Source organism: Vombatus ursinus, unplaced genomic scaffold (genome assembly GCF_900497805.2).
Source record: "Vombatus ursinus unplaced genomic scaffold, bare-nosed wombat genome assembly UNPS02014909.1, whole genome shotgun sequence".
In the NCBI taxonomy this organism is placed as follows: domain Eukaryota; kingdom Metazoa; phylum Chordata; class Mammalia; order Diprotodontia; family Vombatidae; genus Vombatus; species Vombatus ursinus.
In genome coordinates this window covers 4901709-4921493 of record NW_020954687.1, presented here as the reverse complement: position 1 = coordinate 4921493, position 19785 = coordinate 4901709, and the positions used below count along the sequence as shown (strand labels likewise).

The window sequence follows — 19785 nt, the reverse complement described above, 5'->3', positions numbered from 1 at the left end:
AAATCCTCTCCCCCAACAAATGTAGAATATCTTCCTGAGAGACGCTTAAAGGATAAACTAAATGATTTTGGCCATATATTCCCAGTCAATTTTAAGGTTTTTTTTCTTTCCTCCTTATAATAGACTTACAAAAAAAAATTTAAACTCACATTTCCATTGTGCTTTAAAATTCCCAAATACTTTCCTCTCAATAGCTCTGTTATGTAGGTAGTATAAGAGTCTTACTTATTGTACATCCATTCTACAGATGAAGACACTGAGGCTGTCAGAGGCCTCACATGGCTAGGAAGTTTCTGAGGAGCAATTTGCTTCCATATCTCCAAGTTCTAAGTTCAGCATTATATATCTAGGATGCAGCTTTAGAAATATCCTGAATTTGAATTTAGTAATATTAAAATAAATGTATGCAAGGATTACAAATTATATTTAGGAGAACTTTATTGTTTGTTTGTTTAGTGAGACTCTTAAAAAATTGACTTTGAAGTTCCTTGAGAGGAGGAAATATGTGTTTTCAGGTTATTTCTGAATAGTCCATTTTATTCATGGTACAACTATTTTATATCACATATTGATGGGAAGATCATGGAACTTTCATGTAGAAAAATGTTCGAGGCTGCCATGTTATAGATCTTTAAAATTCTTTTTAAGTCATCCTAATTAATCGAGTTAAAATTATTCAAAGATGTTTCTCCCTATAATGCTAGGTCCAGGAATTGTAGAGTCCTGACATCTTGGAAAATATTTTAAGTGACTATATTCAATATATGGAAATACATATTTATCCATTTGACCTTCACAAAACCATCAGTAGTATACCTTTTCCTATGGCTTATTTTGTTCCATACTTGCCATTTTAAGAATATACTACATTTACTTGGTATATTTCACAAACTCTATGAATTGGTTTTCTCATTTTCTCCAGCATTTGTCAGTATCAAACTGTGGTGGAAGAAAGTGTATCAGAAAAGACACTAAGTGATGTGGAGTCAGAAGAACTGGGTTCAGGACTTAGTTTTGTCACCTATTAACCTTGAGCAAGTAAATAATTTTCCTTCTCTGAGTTTTAGTATCAACTGCTGCCAATTTAGGAAGTTTAACTAGATGACTTCTGTGTCAATTACCCTAAAATTCTGTAATGCTTTTAAGAAAGGTATGGTGGAGAGAGCTCAAAACAGCAGCCAAGAGCCAGTTGTTAAATGTTCAGAGTGAGCATTGCCACTTGGGGAATTGACCAACTAAAAATCAACATTTGATTTATTGTTTTATTGATTGTCTAGACTTAAGAAAGTGATAAGAAAATGTTAATAATGCAGATTAAGTTTAAAAGTTTTTCCCTGTACATTTTTTTCCTTCAGAGAACTAATTGCTAATCATTAATCAGCCCATTGCTGTTTATTATCATTAATAATAGTAATAATAACAACAACAGACTGTATAGCATTTTCATACTATATCTCAATAACTCTAAGAAGTAGGTACCACAGGCATCATCCAGAGTTTGCAGATGAGGTTTAAAGAATTCAAGTGATTTGTTTATCATCACACGGCTTGTCAGAGGCCAAATTAAAACCTAAGCCCTTCTGATTTAAAGAATAGTACTAGATCCCTGATATTTGATCCCTGTTCTTATATCTCTTAATAAATACAGTTGAATGGGCAGGAATAAGATTTCTTACTTTCTGAAAGTTGATTTTTTAAGTCTTTAACAATTATTCATGTATCTCTAAATGTTCTTACCAAAAGTACCTCCCTCCTTAGCTTTGTGCCCAAATAACTCACAAACCCTCCCTTGCTGATCTTCACCTCTCTCCCTTACATACACTTATTTTAGCAATAAAATATTATTAAAATGCAGGCAGAGGCAAGAAATCATATATATGTATATATGTAGTTGCAGTCTATATTTTTTTATTTTTTACAATTGCATTGTAAGACCCAAATTTAATATTATTTCATTAGAGGTGATATGAAAAAAGTAATAGTATTTTTTTTTAGTTCACCTAATCAACTGTTGCAAAGGTGATTTATGTTCAATATAGGGAAAATGTTCCTAACAGAGATACCCACAATTGGAATGGGTTGCCTCAGGAAGTAATGGATTCCCCTCTCAGTGAAGGTCTTCAAGTAAAGGTTGGACAATCACTTAAAATGTCTACTCCAGCAATGATTATTTTATCAATCAATAAACAGTGTTTCTTGATGAGGAAGTTGGACTACATGGCCACATTGTCCCGTCTAACCATGAAATACTGAGACTCTATTATTTGGGATTACAGACAACTTGCATGATTTACTTTACACATTTAATTCATTGCTTGATTACTGTATAGATGTGGCAATTTTCACCCATAATAGGACTCAGAACATTTTTTTTTTTGCTGAATTATCAATTCAGTTCAATCATTTTTCATGTGCAAATGTGTGAATGAACATTGAGCTCTTCAGCATCCTTTTGGATACTTCCCCCAAGGTACTTGCTTAGGGTGAGATGTTATTTAATGATTAAAAATATTAAATGCCAAAAGTACTGATTGATTCATGATCCCAAATCCCCTATTTTAAAATATATAGAAATGCAAAACAATGTATATATTATACTTGAAAGGATGGCTAGTATCAGCAAATACATTTCTAAGGTTAATTGTAAAATTAACATTTATAGTCAAAAGTACAAAAGTTAAGTATTTTGTTGTTTCCTTTCATCTTTCCATGTATACTGACTCTAAAATGAGGAGAGAAAGAGAGGGAGGAAAAGAAAGAGAGAAGGAAGAGTAAGAAGGAAGAGAAAGAGGAGAAGGGGAAGAAGAAGGAGGAGGAGGAGGAGGAGGAGATGCTGAACATTAGCATTGTTTTTTGTTTTTGTTTTTGTTTTTTTACACTAAGTGCCACATTTCACTATTCTCATCAAGGGTCTAAGGTTTCAGTGGGAAAGCCAGGGGAAATTTTTCATTGTGCTAATAAATACTACCTTTTTAACATGGGAGTATAGGCTAAGGGGAATATTATAATGAACCAGTCTTACATACGTATGCTCATTTAGATGTGTACATTATTAAAAGTAAACACAAATCCCCTTGTATATTATGTATAGATAAAGTTCATTAAGTAAAAAAAAACTAAAGAAGAAAAGTTAATCTCAGATACAAATACTATCACTGGGGTAGTAATGCATTTTAAGTTCATTGTATTAGAATAAAACCTCAGTACAGTCACAGCTACAGTCTATTATTCATAATAAAATCAATGTTTTACTCAGTGCTCTTTTGTTAGGACTTTGAAGTAATTAGGTGCTTAATTTTTTTTGTGTGCTGTTTCAAGTGGTTGCAGAAGTTCAGTGTTGTAAGGAACTATGAGGGGGGGGGAAAGAAAATAAGAATCCAAATATGTTCTCCACTGACCCTTGCAGAGAATTTTTTAAAAATGTGGTAAAACATTTTTTTCAATTAAAATATCCCCAGTGCAATTTTTTGGTCTATTACCCCTGACAGCCATTGTTAATTATATTTTTAACCTGTTAATGATATAACATTTTCCAAGGCCTGTTAATGTTACTCTAAGGTTTTTTTCTGAAAGTGTGCCGGTTTAGTAAGAGGGTAGATTTTATTGAATGGAAACAGGCATGTGGGCAGCCTCCACGTAAAATAATGAGGGCTTTGCTGGAGGCTTTGTGATAATATTAGGTATTGATGAACATTAATTGTCAGAATTGTGGATATTGGGGGGGGGGGGTTAACCAAAAAGCAGTTTTTCTATTCCTTGTAAATTCTTCTATTTGTATGAATGGGGAGAAACTCACCTTGCAAGTTCTTAAGATCTGTGCAAGACAAATAAGGTGGCTGAAATCAGATCAGACTTATCAAATGCCAAAGTTAACTTAAAAACTACCTTCTAATTCAAGGCTATCTTTTTAATCTCTTATGTTTGCTGATTCCAATCCCCCGCCCCCATGAATTTTAAATAATCAAAAACACATGTGAATTAGAAGTCTCACTTCCACTTGACAAGAGCTGAAAATCTCTCTCTTTCTCTCTCTCTCTCTCTCTCTTTCTCTTTCTCTTTCTCTTTCTTTCCCTCCCTCCTCACACACCCTCTCTTCGTGTATCCCTCTCTCCTAACTTAACTTTTCTTCAAATGAAATCCTGTTCTTCCTTTGTGTTTCATCTGTCTCCTCCTGCACCCACTGACATCAGACTAGTGCAGCGTGAAGGCAAATCAGAGAACATCACTTCTGGATGCCAGTAGCAGGAAAGGAACAAGCCAGGAACACTAAGTTCACCAGCTAAAACTTGCAAGCTTGGCAAGGTTTGGATGCCAAGGTTTAAATCTCTAATAAACCTCTCACTGCATCCCCATGATACCCTGGGGGTGAGGAGTGGAGAATCTTTTTATAGGAAACACATTCACAAGGATCTGACACTATCTTGCTAAACCTTTCTGTGGAGTAGTTTTTACTTCTCGCCATACCCCATCCCCTCCCCAGCAACACACACATTATATATGCACTATGGGGTGATCCAGAGTTAATTCCTAGTGGCAAAGCACTATATAATCAGTGGAGGTTTCGTCGGAGTTTGAGGCTTTTTTCCTCCTCCCTTTTGGTGAACATGTGCTTCAGACTTTTAAAAATAAGATACACTGCCACCGAACGTCTTTTTTTCCTTCAGACTGTAAAGACTTTTTTAGGTTAAACAACATTTGCTGAGCTTGATGCAATCAAGTGTAATTTCAATCTCCTTGAAATATTCATTCCGGCTTCTCCAAAATGGCACATGTGTCAGCTTTCAGTCATCCTCACCAGTGTATTGCACATGAAATCTATTTTCCCCGAGAAAATGGAATCTTTGTGCCTTTGTCTCCTAGCTGGCTGCTTTCAGGCATGTTTTGGCAGGAGCTTTGACTGTCGAGGCACTGGGGGAGGGGCCTCGCAGTCATTTGTCAGCTTTTCTCGCATCTGTAATTTCTGTCCACTCAGCAGTATTAGAGGGGCTTAGGAAAGGGGCTGGGGCGGGGGAAGGGGGTGGAGAGGGCGGGGTGGAAAGCGTGTAGCTGATGAAAGTCAAACTCAAAATAACTGCCAGACATTAATGGTCGGGAGGGGGGAAGTGAAGAGAGGGAGAGGGAGAAAGGGAAGTAGGGGAAACTTTTAAAGGATGTTTGAATTAGAAGGGTTAGGACTTTGGAAATAATACATTCATTAAAATGGCCCGGAGTAACATTTTTAGATATGGCCTTAGAAAGCCTCCCCCCCCCCCCCTTATGTGTTACCGGTTTCAATGCTTTTGAGGTTGGCAATGGTTCATCAAATTCTATTTTAATTTTTCCACTAGTGGCTTCTGGTTATTTCAGCCCTCATTTCCTTCTGACTAAAATGACAGCCCATTTAACATCTGTTTTTTTTTCCTTTTAATTTGTTTTTTCCTCATAACTATTTTTTTTCATTTTCTTCCAAAATTCCCAGGTGTTTTTGCCTTCTTTATGATTGCAATGCATGTATGTGTGTGTGTGTGTGTGTGTGTGTGTGTGTGTGTATCTCAGAGAGGCAAGCTATGCAGCCCAATAAAAAGATATTTTAACATACCAAAAATTAGGTTAGTGTTTTCCTCCTTCCTATAGATAGTTCATGTTGAGATATGACACACTTTCTTTCTTGTTTGTTTTTGCTATTATTATTATTATTATTAAATATTATAGTTGATCTTTCTAACTTGCTTTCTTCGGGCTATTGAAGCTTAGGGCTCGCACTGTGAGTTGTTAATTAATCAGTGACAGAAGAAGAAAGTATCCCCACTCTAAAAGAAAATGTTACCTCAGTGTCTAATAATAGAAGAAGCAGCCTGTGATTTAAGTTTTGTGTTGTGTGTGATAAGGAGTCTTAAGCTGTGAGGCACAATGTATTTTAACTCAGTTTCCGGCTTTGCCAGAACATTAAAGGAATCATCAATATTTTGCCTTGAAGTGTCTAGACAGGAGTTAAAAGACCCTCTCCTATAGTTTGAAGAGATCCTGTTTCCTATAATTAATAACAGGGAGCAAGTAAACAAGCTTTTGGTGACAAATGAAACGGCAACATTAACATGAACACAGAAAACATTAGATCTTCAGCAAGGCAGCCCAGCGTGGTGGTACAAGGAAAGATGGTGCTAGTCTGAAGCAATTATGTGATTGCAGCATCAAAGTCTAGGACAAAAGACAATGAACTTTTATTTTTCACAGGGATTATTGGCCTTTTTAAAACATGCTTGTTACTGCTCAAAAAGATGTTTTGTTTGTCAGTATTGGAAACTATTTGGATACAAAGTGATTTCATGTTTGACATGACTAAAAAGAATTTCAGACATTTCCTGGAAACAGGATGTGCATGTGTGTATTTATATCTATTTCCCAGAGAAAGACAAATCAAGAAGGAGGGAGGAGAAAAACTTTCCCCCTCTTTCTTAAAAAGAGAAAAGATGGGGCTTTCAGGTTTTTAAAGGCAATCTTATTGTGTGCTTCTAGAAATAGCACTACTATATGTTAACATTTTGATTGTCAATCTTAGGGTCTCACAGAAACTAAAAGTAACATTAATCAAGTAGTCACAAAGGATGATGGGAAGAGTTGACTCGATTGTTCTTTGAGCTCAGGACACAGCTCATGCGTGATGAAATATGTCTATATCTTCCAAGTGTATCATACACTTTGTATGGCCTGATCTCAGCACGGACCTTGAAAAACAGCAGTGATATGTGGTTGCCTTGCTTCTTAGACTCACTGGACTAAGTTATGAAGTCCTGTCTTCCCAATGTCAACTATTTAATTTATAGTTAATTATTATGAGTAGATGGCTTGTTTCTCTTTTAGCATTTTCCAAAAAAAAAATTGCATAAATAATTTAACTCCAAACTGTCAAAAGCAAAATACATTGAAAGTTTAAATACAGAATTACTGCATTAAATTGTTTTGTGGAGCTTTCAGGATGAACTGGCAGGCTGCACAGTAGGTATAGGAAATTGAAAATTTAAAAAAAAGTAGGAATATTCCAGTTATATCCTCAAAGAATATGGGGATACCCACATTTACATGACAAAGAAGACAAAATATATGTATGAGACAAAGTGATAATATTACATCTTTAAAATTACTTCCAAAGGTATTTTTGTTTCAGTGCAATAAATATATTTCCAAATAAAAAGAAGCAGACGTTTTTATCTGGGCACATGACATATGTCTGTATGATACATACATACAGACATATATATGAGAAAATGAATGGAAATACGGAAATAACATTATACAACTATTATTGACTACTTTCTTTCTGTTTTCCTATCTCACCATAAATCACTTGTTAAACTCAGACACCTTTGTACAAAATTTAAGGCTCAGGATTGGTTAGTCATGAGAGAGAGAGTTACAGTATTGTTTCAGAAAAAAAATAATCATTTGATTCTTATCCTATAAGAAGTGGTCAATAAATGTGGCAAATTTTAATTTTTCATAAACTTTATTATTGTATGTGGTATGTACATCACCACATACCTGCATTATAATGTCTGAGTGGATAGTACTTGTAAGTTTCTGCAATATAAAGTCAGCATTGTTTCTACTTCTATATCTGAAATAAAATATTTTGATGAGATGTTTGAATTCACATTACTATATACTCACCATCTATAGGGAAAGTAAGCAATAATTCAAAATTTCTCCTTACACTAAACCAGAATATAGCCCTAATTGCATTGTTGCTAGTTAACTGAAAGAAAGGAGATGGCTGAGTAGGAACTACTTGTCAAAGTAGGGTACTTGCTCATTACCAGTACTGTTTAGAAGAATTATTAGACTGTGAAATTCTGGTGAGATCATACAAATGGTGTCAGAAGAGGAGAGAGAAAGTATAAAAATTAAAAGTAACTTCTTTGCAAGTCTGCTAATCTCAATTTTTCTGTTGGGCTTCATTTTTTCCCCTTGTTTCTTTGTTTTATTTAGTGTCCCAGTAAATATACAGCAGCATAAAAATATGTAAAAAAATGTAAAAAATTAATGAATCTTAAATTGCAAGAAATCTCACTACAGCTCTCTCCTATTAGAGATCCTTGCTGAAAGGCAAGTCAAACCCACTAGGTATTGGGTTAGAATTATACATTTGCAAATTAGTGCATTGGGAAATATTAAAGTTCTCCTAGACATCATTATATAAGGATCTTCTTGGAAGGAGTTTAACAACAAATAGAGTTTGTAGAAAGGAGGATCAATGAATTTTAGAGTACACATTTTCACACACTATCAGCCTCGTTATCTAACTGCCTATGCCATATTTCATATGCCTGGGATTTGGGTTTAGCCAGGAAGATTATGTAAGTTCATTTTAAAAATGTTAAATCGAATGACCCCTGAGCTACATAAAATGTGATTGTTTATTTCCTGGACAGGTTTAGGATAAACAGAATCACTCATGCACTGAAAGAATGACACTCTTCCCCTCTTTTCTTTCCCCACTCTGAGAACAGTGTGGCAATACATCTTTTGATGAAGCGAATGGTCCTTTGGTGCATTTACTAAGACAGCAACAATGAGAGATGTATTCCTTGCATACAATTGGCACAGACTTAGCTATTCTTCAGAAGAGAAGAAAAACAGCTCATTGAAATACAAGACTCTGTTTCCTGATTATGAAATCTAGAAGAAAAAGTACAGAAGTGAACCTCAGTATTATACAGATTACTTGGTTTACACCAAACTAGGTAACATACACAAACACATGTGTATATACATATACATACATACATACACACACACACATTATATATACTTAAGTATTTATATAGATATGTACACACATATATATTGTCTAAAATATATATACATATAAAGGTGTATGTGTGTCTATATATTCACATACATATACATACATACATACATATACATATAGAGAGAGAGAGAGAGACAGACATACATATATTCACAGAACTTGAAAATGTAAAGTGAATTGGCAAGGAGTAGCATGTGGTACATATCTCAATCATGATTCAGTGATTTATGTACAGCATACGAATTTCTGCTTTGTCCATATAACTGTGTGGATGACGGGCCCTCTGTCGTACTGCTTTCTGGATTCTATTTGCTATTTAGTAACCTGCCTCAGGGAAAACTGAAAAATCTGTTTCTTGATTTCTCCCTTCCCCCTCTTACATTTTTTTGCCATGTGTAAAAGTTTCTCTAACCATATCCCAAGGAGACACGGTGTGAGTACAAGTGAAACCTGGTTTTTTTTCCTGTGCTTCTACAAGTCCTACATTCCAGAACTTTTGTGGACTGCCACCACCCCCAAGTCCCGGTCCATTTGGCACTTAAGGGCTTTTCAGCAGAAACTGGGGAAAGTTAGACAGCGCTGAGTGTAAGACTGGCAAAAGCTCATCTGTAAATATTATTTGCTAAGAAGTTAAGGCTGGAAAAAGGCTGGAATCCACGCCTTAAAGCATCATCATCACAATAACATCCTGAAATTATGACTATGCATTCTCTTCCTCCAAACAAGGAAATTCATTCAACCTTCAACCCGGGTTGTTTTTCATTGTATATTTGTGTGTTGTAGTTAGCCAAATACAATAAGCTTCCTGACATCATCCTTTCCTGAACGTTATAACCTGAAGTACAGTGGGAGCCCTCAGATGGAACACTTACTATTCTCTTATTAATTCTGACATGATTCTCAGTTAGAAACAGACAGTATTAGGATCCAAGTACAATAAAAAAAAACTGATTCAAAAGGCATAGATAGATAAGATTATTGGCCGTGGGAATTAGGTAAGCATATTAATTAAAAATCCATTTTTAGGGTAACTTAGTTCAGAACTGGGCTTGCATCAGGCCAATGTTTAAAAAAAAAAATATTGCTACTTCCTGTAAAAGCAACCATTTTGTTGCTTCCTTACAACCTGAACAAAATGGTGGCGTTGCAGTGCTGACTGTACTTCCATTAACATTCTTTTTCTGCTTTGTACTTTTTTCTTTCACCAACTCATATTTTCTTCTTCTCTCAAGTGTCATATTTTATTTGAAGAGATAGACGAGTATGTCCCATGGAGTTTTTAAAAGTTAAAAGGATAAACATTTCTTTTGTTGTCTTAGACTAACTCCTTTGGAAGCTAATTTCTCCGGTATTTTTTTAAGTGTAAATATTTTTGACTCTAACAATAATTTAAATTGTTTCAGTTACAGACTTCCATGCAAAGAGAAAACTCATATAAAGTGACTAGACACAAAATTCTTTAAACTTTCTGAATGTCTGCATGCATTTGGGATTTGAGATTTCTGTTATTTTTGCCTTAAAGTTACAGGATTAATTCAAACCTTAACCATATGGAACATAAATCCCCATAGAAGAAAACAAGGACATCATGCATCCATAGCCAGTGAGCTGCTGCTATTACCCTATGACAGACACAATTTGACTCTGTAGCTTGAGATTCAGTATTCTTCAAGTGTTCACTTTTATTGAAGGGTACAATCAATAAGCATGGCAAATTGTATCTAAGGGGATAAGACACAAATCAAGCTTGCCTGTTTCTGTTGTTCTTTCTTTGAATAAGTATTCACTGCTCTTATGAACAGGGTGTTTGCCCTTTTATTTGGCAGACCCTGGCCCTTCACTACCTTGAACACTTACTTCCCAGGGTGCAGTCGAGGCAACAGTCACTTATGAATCTGGGAAGATAGATTTGAATAGGAAACCACAGATTTTGCTCTTTGGGGCATGTTTTGTGCTTTCTCGGAGCAAAATCTGCGGGAATAAAAAATGATTCGGCCATGCTTGCCTATGCTAGGAGTATAAAGATCCTATAATTTTAAATGTAATCCCTCGTTCAGTGAGGTCTAAGATAAATCAGTTAAGAATACTGATTTTTTAAGAAACTGTGTGGAATAGGGGATAAAAGATGCAGTCTCTGCTTCATTCAGGAAGACCTTGGTTCACTTCCCAACTCTAACATATAATGATTTTGTGACCCTTAGCACGTTACTCACCTCTCAGTGCCCCCAAGCAAACTTCTAATGCTAGAAGCTCCAAGACAATTGCTGTTCTACATTGGCAGAAGAAATTTCCTCATCGAGTTCCCTGTATCATCATCATCATCATCATCAACAACATCACCATCAATAATTACAATAATAATTTATTAAGTATTTACTATGGTCTAGACACTCTGCTAAGCAGTGGGGATATAAAGGAAGGCAAAACCAAGGTTCCTACCCTCAAGGAATTCACTTTCTAAGGCAGGAAAGCCACATACAAAGAAACATGTACTTGCAGAATGAATATAGTAAAGGAGGAGAACCTGCAGCCTAGAGGGCCACATGTGACCCTTTGACTGAAAAGGCTGCATTTGAGGACCTAGAGGGCCACACACAGCCTCAAGGCCACAGATTCCCTGCCTATGGTTTCTAGGGTGTAAATGATAGTGTCAGATGGAAGGTAAACACAGGTCTACCATAAAAGCAGTTATTTCTTTTTCTTCAGCAGAAAGCAGCCTTTTCATGGGTTTCATAGAGCAATATACCTATTTAAATAATCAACTATGACAGAATTAACACTTCATGCTAACAATTTGGAAGCCATTGGCAATACGCTATGAAAGAATTACCATCTGATAGTTTCTGTTACCCTGCTAAATTTTCCACTAAGGCTGTATAATCTTCAAAGAAAAGTTATTTTGTTATGGCCCTAGAAAAACTTTCTACAATTAAATTTCAGTATAATAATTTTGAAATGTTTTTGTTTTAAGGCTCCACATGACATTCTTTCGGTATGGAGGGAAGATCAGGAGAATGTCTCATTACATAGCAAAAGTAATATGGCATGTGGGAACGTTATGGTACAAAAAATTTCAAAATTATTACATTGAAAGCAATAGAACCTAGAGAACCTGAAAGCATATTCCACAGGTATATTTTGTTGTGGGTACTAAAAACATGAATGGAGCAATCCTAGCCAGTAAGAGAGAAAAAAGGCACACTATTTAATATCAGTCTGAAACTCTTAACTACACACATCACTTTTTGCAGTTTCTCAAATGTATTGTTTATCCTTTGGAGCTTTCAATCAATCACATTTTCAAGATGACAGTGATGAGAGTCTACTGCCATGCCAAGACAAGCTATTTTACCCTACCCTACAGTGATCCAATATATACCTGCTATCCCAACTTCTGAGGCAGAAATATGTTTTCTAACCCATACCTCTTTGGAGGAACTAAAATCAAGGCAAAAAAAATTTTCCCTACAATCTCCTTATCTGAAAGATAAGTATCAGCAATTTATCTTTTGCTTCTCAAATTTTAAATCTCTGTCCACATTTGAAAATTCACTTTAGTCTACCACCATCTCTATGTGTTGTTTTCTTCCATTAAGCTCCTCAAGGGCAGGAACTATCTTACTTGCTTGTACTGATATCTTTTGTTGCTTATACGTAAGAAGTACTTAATAAATGCTCTCTGGATCAAATGTAGGCAAAGAGTATTCTTTTTCATATTATGAAGTTACTCAAATCCTAAATTTAGCACTAGGAACAAGGAAGATGGACTAGTCAATGCTATTTGCATTCTTCAGTATTTGTCTTTTTTTGCACTGCTCTGTACCTAACATTCACTACTCCTGATGGCATACCCCCTTTACCCCCATATTCAGAATTTTGTGCAGTACCAGGTATTGAATAAAGATATGGAGGAGGGCCTAGCCCAAGACTTCAAAAATTATGCCATAAACGACCTTTTGGTTGGGGCGGAGAAAAAGGAAACAACAAAAAGTGTCTTTGGAAGCTGTGTGTCATGCTCATTTTCTCTTTCATAGAAGTGTTGCAAAGGTATCTTCAGAAGTCTTTCATTCTCTCTCTCTCTCTCTCTCTCTCTCTCTCTCTCTCTCCCTCCCTCTCTCTTTTCCTTTGTCTGTCTGTCTGTCTCTCTCTTTTTCTGTCAGTCTCTCTCTCCTTAGGCAGGCTTCCCAGAAACCATTTGGAATAAATGAATATTCAGTGGCTCTGTCCCATGGGAGCAGAGATTGTGTGTGTATGCGCGCCATCATTGCTCCCACTCACTAGTGCTCAGTATAGTGCCAGGCATCTTGTGGGCATCCAATAAATGTTCCAAGAACTGAAATAAATACAGATTGAGAAAATACTACCAAAACTCTCAGAGAAAAAAAGAGAAAGAAATAGATAATGCTTTACTCTAGGGAGTTAAGGAACCTCTTCCATATTGAGAAGTAGTATAGATTAATACGAAGAGCTGAGGATTTGCAATTAGGGGTTATTGTTTGGTCACTCAGTCATATCCAACCCTTAATGATCTCATATGGGTTTTTTGTTTTGTTTTTGGTAAAGATACATAGAGTGGTTCACCATTTCTTTCTCCAGTGGATTAGGGCAAACAGAGGTTAAGTGATTTGCCTGGGATCATGGAGCTAGTGACTGTCTGAGGCCACATTTGAAATTAGGTCTTCCTGACTCCAGGCCCAACACTCTATCCACTGAGCCTCCTAGCTGCAGTTAAGAGAGTGAAGTCCATATCCCAACTTGAACACTTTCTGGATGACTAAGGAGAATCATATCATCTTAGTTTGGGGCAGACGAAAATAAATAATCTCTGCCCTTAAAGAACTGACAGTTCACTTTATTTATTTGACTCTCAATTTTATCATCAGTGAAATATGAATGGATAATAATATACAACTTTATTCATAAGATTATTGTAAACATTAGACTGCTATATGACTATGGATTACTGACCTCCAGAGTGAACAATGTGGAATGTTGGGGGGGGGGGAAGATAAATAATGTCCATGAGTGTTAAGAGAAATACTTTTTAAAAAATATCAATGTCCAAAGTTTCAGATTAGAATATGAATTTTTGTAACATCTACTAACTTTGTTAGCATAAAAGCAGCTCTCAATTCAATAAAAACACTCAGATATTTAATAATGAATACAAGGGTAGAAGATTGCTGGGTGGTATCTTAATGATCCAAAAAGAAATAAAAAATTCAATTGGCTGACAAATGCAACAGCCATTTTTATAGTTACTAATAGCTTGTTAAGTGATCTTTTAATGGAAGGACATAATCATAGCAAAATGAGAAGTGCTTTTGACAACGTACAACAAGAAGAAAAGATAGGTAGCCCGAGCTTTAGAAAAGATCACTTAGGACACTTACACATTCTCTACGTAGTGTCTGCTAAAAATACTGTAACCTGAATGACAACATGATTGTTTCTATACCTGCCAAAGTGGGAACATAGGCCTTTCTATAATGGTGAGAGGCCAATTCACTAATCTTTGAAAGTTAAGTTGCAATAGCATTATAGAAAGCACTCAGCCAATGTTTCTACTTTTTTCTCAAAAACAATTAAATGCAGATTGCCACATGGCCTTTGTAAAATCAAGACTTTTTAAGGCCAAAGCAAGGGATCAACAAAGCCAGATACTGGGCAGGTAAAAGGAAAGATCTAAGTTTGTAATATGAGACTTTCTGATTTATTTATCAATCACAGTCCTTGGAGAACATTCTTTGGTTTTTAATTAGTAAAAAGGTACTATTATCCCCCACCTTGATCTGCTGGAGGAGCCATAGCTGTGGAGGACTCCTTGCCTCCCCTGTCTCTTGAATAGGACACAGGTGTAGCTGAATGGCAGTGGACGTCATTCCATGCCACCTATACTTCACTAAGAGTTGCCAGTTGTTGGCAGTACACAGCAATTAAACAAATGTTTGGTAATGATGATGTTTGTGGTAGCCTTTCAGCATCTAAAATCAAAGAATGTTTTTATGGTTGAAAGTTGAAGAATAAGAGCTGAAGAAAGCTGCTCAAGTGGAAAATGAAACTTGAGAAACAAATGATTTACTAATGGAATGGTAACATGGTTCCAATGGAATGGTAACATGGCTCATGACTAGGGGGTCAGGAATGCAGTCACCAAGATTTTTCCATAGCCCTTCCAGTGTTTTCAGTAATTTCTCTTGATTACTAGGCAGGAGGTACACAGTTGGTCTACAAAAGTCTACACTCCTATGCATACATATTGAATACAGAGATGCCTTTGTAGAATCAAAGGGAAAAAAAGGTGAATGTGGAATTTTGGAAGTAGATATGATCTTAAGAGATCTTTCATGGGTCCCTTACCTCTAATGACAAAAACCTAAATCTCAAAGAGGTGACTATGTTCTTAAAAATTGCCATGCAGTTATAAGCCCTAAGATATAAGGTAGAGGAATTTCTCATTTTTTAAGAGACTCAAAGTATTCTCATTGATAATTACAGTCTGCTATTTCCTTGGGGAAGATATGTCCCATTCATGGTGACATATCCAGTATCTAGTTTGCTAGGACTACTTTTCTTTTCCCCTGAAATTTCATTCTCCCCATCCACAGGCCTTGAAGAAGTAGACTAGTTGCTGGGGATACATATAGAAAAGAAAGATAGTTCCTGTCCTCAAAGAGCTTGAATTCTACCGAAACGAATGAATGAATGGATATGCACTGATAAGAGAGTCTGTTATAGACTGCATTCTGTCTCATTAGTTCATTTATCTAGATCTATATACAACTTGAAATTGAACCACCTCAAAACACAGCTGACCAAATAACAGTAAATAAAAACATTTTTATTGGCAATCATTATCTACTGCCTCAGGTACTGTAGTTAGCGACACCATAATTCTATATCACGTTTTCATTACTAGTGGCAAAAAAAAAATAGAAAGACAGACATTTTGCTGATTAGTTCATTATTAGGTTATTCTTGATACTCATAGCATTTAGGCGTTTGGCTCTGAAATTAACAAAACACATAAGTGAAATAATATTACAATATCTTTTTTGTAAATGCAAGACTATTTGAATATGACAGTTTTCTATTTATTTATGTTAATTGGGTATACAATCTGAGACCAATACATAGTTTTCATCTGGTAATGTTCACTAGTTTTAAAATGAGGATGGCATTCAACTTAGAAACTATAATAGAGTTTATAAATAGCCAGAAAATCTCAAAGTCAAAAACATTTTGTTTTGATTTTCCATTTCTACTTAGGATCAACACTTTATCTTCAATGTTCAATGCATGACTTCACCATAACCTACATGACACTTTGCATTACTCATAAACACATAGCTAAAAGATAAAATGCCACTTTGGTTAGAATTCAAACATTGTGATTTTTTTTTAATTTCTGAAAGCAAGTATCTTTCACTTTATATTATTGTTTCTCCAGATGAAGAGAATGGCACAATTCCAAGCAAAGCAGTGTTTGAATTAGGACAGGACCACTTGTTACATGAAGGTTTGATTGACACAAGAAAATGTTAGGATTTCAGTGACCAGAGAACTCCCCCCTTCAACATCTTATTGTGATACCATACCTTAGACTTAATAACATTGGATCTCAGATTGTTCCCTTTTCAATTTTTTTTTAATTTTAAAGAAAGAAACAACTATAATAAGGAGAATTGGATTTGGAGTCAGAAAACATGAATTCAGATTCTATCTCTGCTATTTTCTAGTTGTGTGACCTTGAACAAGTAACTTCACATCTCTAAGTTTCAGTTTCCTTGTCTGTAAAATGAGAGGGTTGGACTAATTCAGAGGTGATAAATTCTCAGCTAGTGGGCTGCTTAATCTGCAAAATTCTAAAATGTAATTGTGAAATGTTTAGAAAAATAAATAAAGTATAATACAATATATGTTATGTAATTTGCAATTTTCTAAGTCAATATGCAACTCATAGGAATCCATTTCTATTTGAGTTTAACACCACTGGGCTAGATGAATTTCCAAAGTCCTTTTCAACTCTAAATCTTTGAGGAATATCTAGCCCTCACTTGAAAGGGAGCCTTATATGTAGAAAGTATTGGTGAAGAAGAAAGAAAATGACCCCTTGTTTTAATATAACTCAGACTTCTGGTTAGTCCATAAGGATGATAAAGTCTGGACCACATTTCCATTTGAAATTTCTTCATTTTTCACCTGACAAGTAAAGTGAGGATGATGTGTTTTGACATCACAAAGTGTCAATTAAGTAAATCTTAGATGATTTTTTAGATGAACTAAAAAAAAAGTAGATGTGTACTCTAAATATATTTTTAGTATTCTTCCTTTCACATGCCATGTTTTCATTCCTAGTTGCAAAAAAAAATAGAGAGACATTTTACTAATTAGCTCATCAGTAATGAAAGCAATGTTATGTTTTTTCTGTCTGTAAACCTAAGCAAGGTATTCTATTTTATATGCTCAGGCCTGGCATGACACTTATTTCCCATGGAAGTGAGAAGTATATGAAGACAAATTCAGTTTTGGCTATATCTCTTGATGATTCTTTGATAAAAGAACTCTTGTAAAAAGCCATTTCTGCAATATGCTGGAAACTTAAAAACTAGATGTTCAGCATCTAATACAGATGTACAGATTGGTACAGCCAACAGGCTGAACACCAGAGAGATCAAAGAACTCATATGGATGAAAATATGTGTAATACTTCTTTCAGTAGTAGCAAAGAACTAAAATTAAGAGTGGGTGGGGATCATTAATTGAGAAATAACTGAACAAATTATGGCATATTAATGTAATGAAATACTATTTGTTTATAAAAAATGATGAAGTGGATAGTTTCAGGGAATCCTGGGAAGATTTGTATGTGCTGATGCAGAGTGGTATGAGCATAATGAGGAAAGCAACTTCTATAATAAAAACAACATTGTAAAGACAAACAACTTTGAAATATGTAAGAACTTGGATCAATGCAATGATCAACCACAATTCCAGAGGAAAAATATTACTTATCTCATGACAAAAATGGTCATGGACTCAGAGTACAGATTGAAACAGATTTTCACCTGGACAATGCAGGAATTAGTTTTGCTTGATGATGCATGTTTGTTAAAAAGGGTTTTATTTATTTTTCAAATGTAGGGTTCATTTGAAAAAATAAAGTAAAATTTGTATACATATGTATATATGTATACACACACACACACACACACACACACACAAAGGGTGGCATGACCTTTAGTTTTGTTTTATGACAAAGAAGCTGGGGCCTACATATTAACTAGTATTTACAGAATTATGAAGTCAATAAAAATTAAAATGAAGGTTCATTGGCCAGCTGCCTGATATTGAGCCATATAATTCTGACATTGAGGTCTCAATTATGTATCTAGCCTTCTCACAGAAATTCTGGCATTCCACATAAGTTTCCAGAGCACTGCTATCACACACCTAGAATTTCTAGGTGGAAGAGCAGCCACTTTCCTAAGTCACCAAAAAATTTCCAAATACACTTTGAGTCAAAATAGCCGATCCTAAGGAGATGGTGATGTCTAGAATATGGTGGAAGAAAAACAGAAAAACATGGTTCTGTTTCTGTGGAGAGAACTTTCAAAATAAAACACATGAAGAACTATGATCTCTCATAAAATGGTGACTACTTTCTTCCAAAAACAAGTAATAAACAGTGAAACTTCATAACTAAGATCTTCTCTTTCTTGAAATCTCATTATTGGTGGAATATTTTAACTCTATTAGCAGAAAACCATTAAGTCCACATAAAATATTCACATAGCAAAATTCTTCTCCCAAAACACATTCCCCAGATCCTTGTAATGTCCTATAATTTTAAACTATACATTGTAATAAACAATTTAACCTTCTTAATCACAAATACATTTTGAATTGTGAGATCAAATGACAGATGATGACAGAAATGAATCTGTTTTTGCCATGCCATACAATAATATTCCTTTGGACTAGTTACCCAGAAGTATGAGTACTAGGTACATTTACTATAATATGTTTGTTTTATTTTGTTTTGTTTTTAAATCAATACAGATCAATTACCAGCAATGAGTTGTGTTAGAATTTTATCTTCCATATGTCAAAATGAAAATCTGTACCTTATCTAGTTCTCACTAGGTAACTCTTTACTTATTTATATTTCAACGCATATAAAATAAGACTTCTGATGTCAAGCACCTGAAATATGGCTTTCTTTGCTCAATTGGGAAGAAAAAAAAACTTTGAGTTCTATCTATAGGTTATACCATAAGCTTTAGCCTGATTATGTAAAACATCTAGTATGTATCAGAACAAAATCCTTTAACTTCTGATTTTCAACATAAAAGCAAATGGAATAGAGTTACTACCATGTACCTAATATTACAACATAGTCATTTATTTGTTTCCATTTTGTATCGGAGACTTTCAACAATTCTATAGACACGTTTCATAGGAAAGACATGCCAGGAGTAAAGTAAAAAGTCTGATTGCTCATTCATTCTCTTAGAAATCTGAAACTCATCAATAGCTCTTAATAAAAGAGCTTCCACCCTTACATACAACAACATCCTAAGCTGCTACTGTAGGTAATGATTAGGTTTTCATTTGATAGTGTATTTACTTCAATGACCCATGATTTCATTTGGATGAGTACTCAATTCTCTGGTATAGACACCAACCCTTTGCATCTCAATACGATCTTCATGAACTGGCACAACAACTATAACAAAATCACCTGATCATCTGTCATTAAAGAAGCCTTTCCAACCTGGTACCTTCCAGAAACAACACTCTGTTGGAATAGAACCCAGAATCACCTTATCTATTGGAATAAGCCATTAGTGGAGGTGGAGAATCACTAAATTTGAGAACTGAAAAAAACTTCAGGTACCATCAATCCAACCTCACAGAAAAATCATCCTATAACCAACAAGTGGTCATCCAGTATCTACTTTACGACCTCTAAGAAAGCCCACCCCATCACCTCT

The 19785-nt window shown here is 35.1% G+C and overlaps 1 long non-coding RNA gene across 3 annotated transcripts in view; it reads right to left on the bottom strand.

Moving 5' to 3' along the window:
• LOC114029009 overlaps positions 1-19785 on the bottom strand; it is a 96122-nt gene that overhangs the window by 54124 nt on the left and 22213 nt on the right. The window lies entirely within an intron of this gene.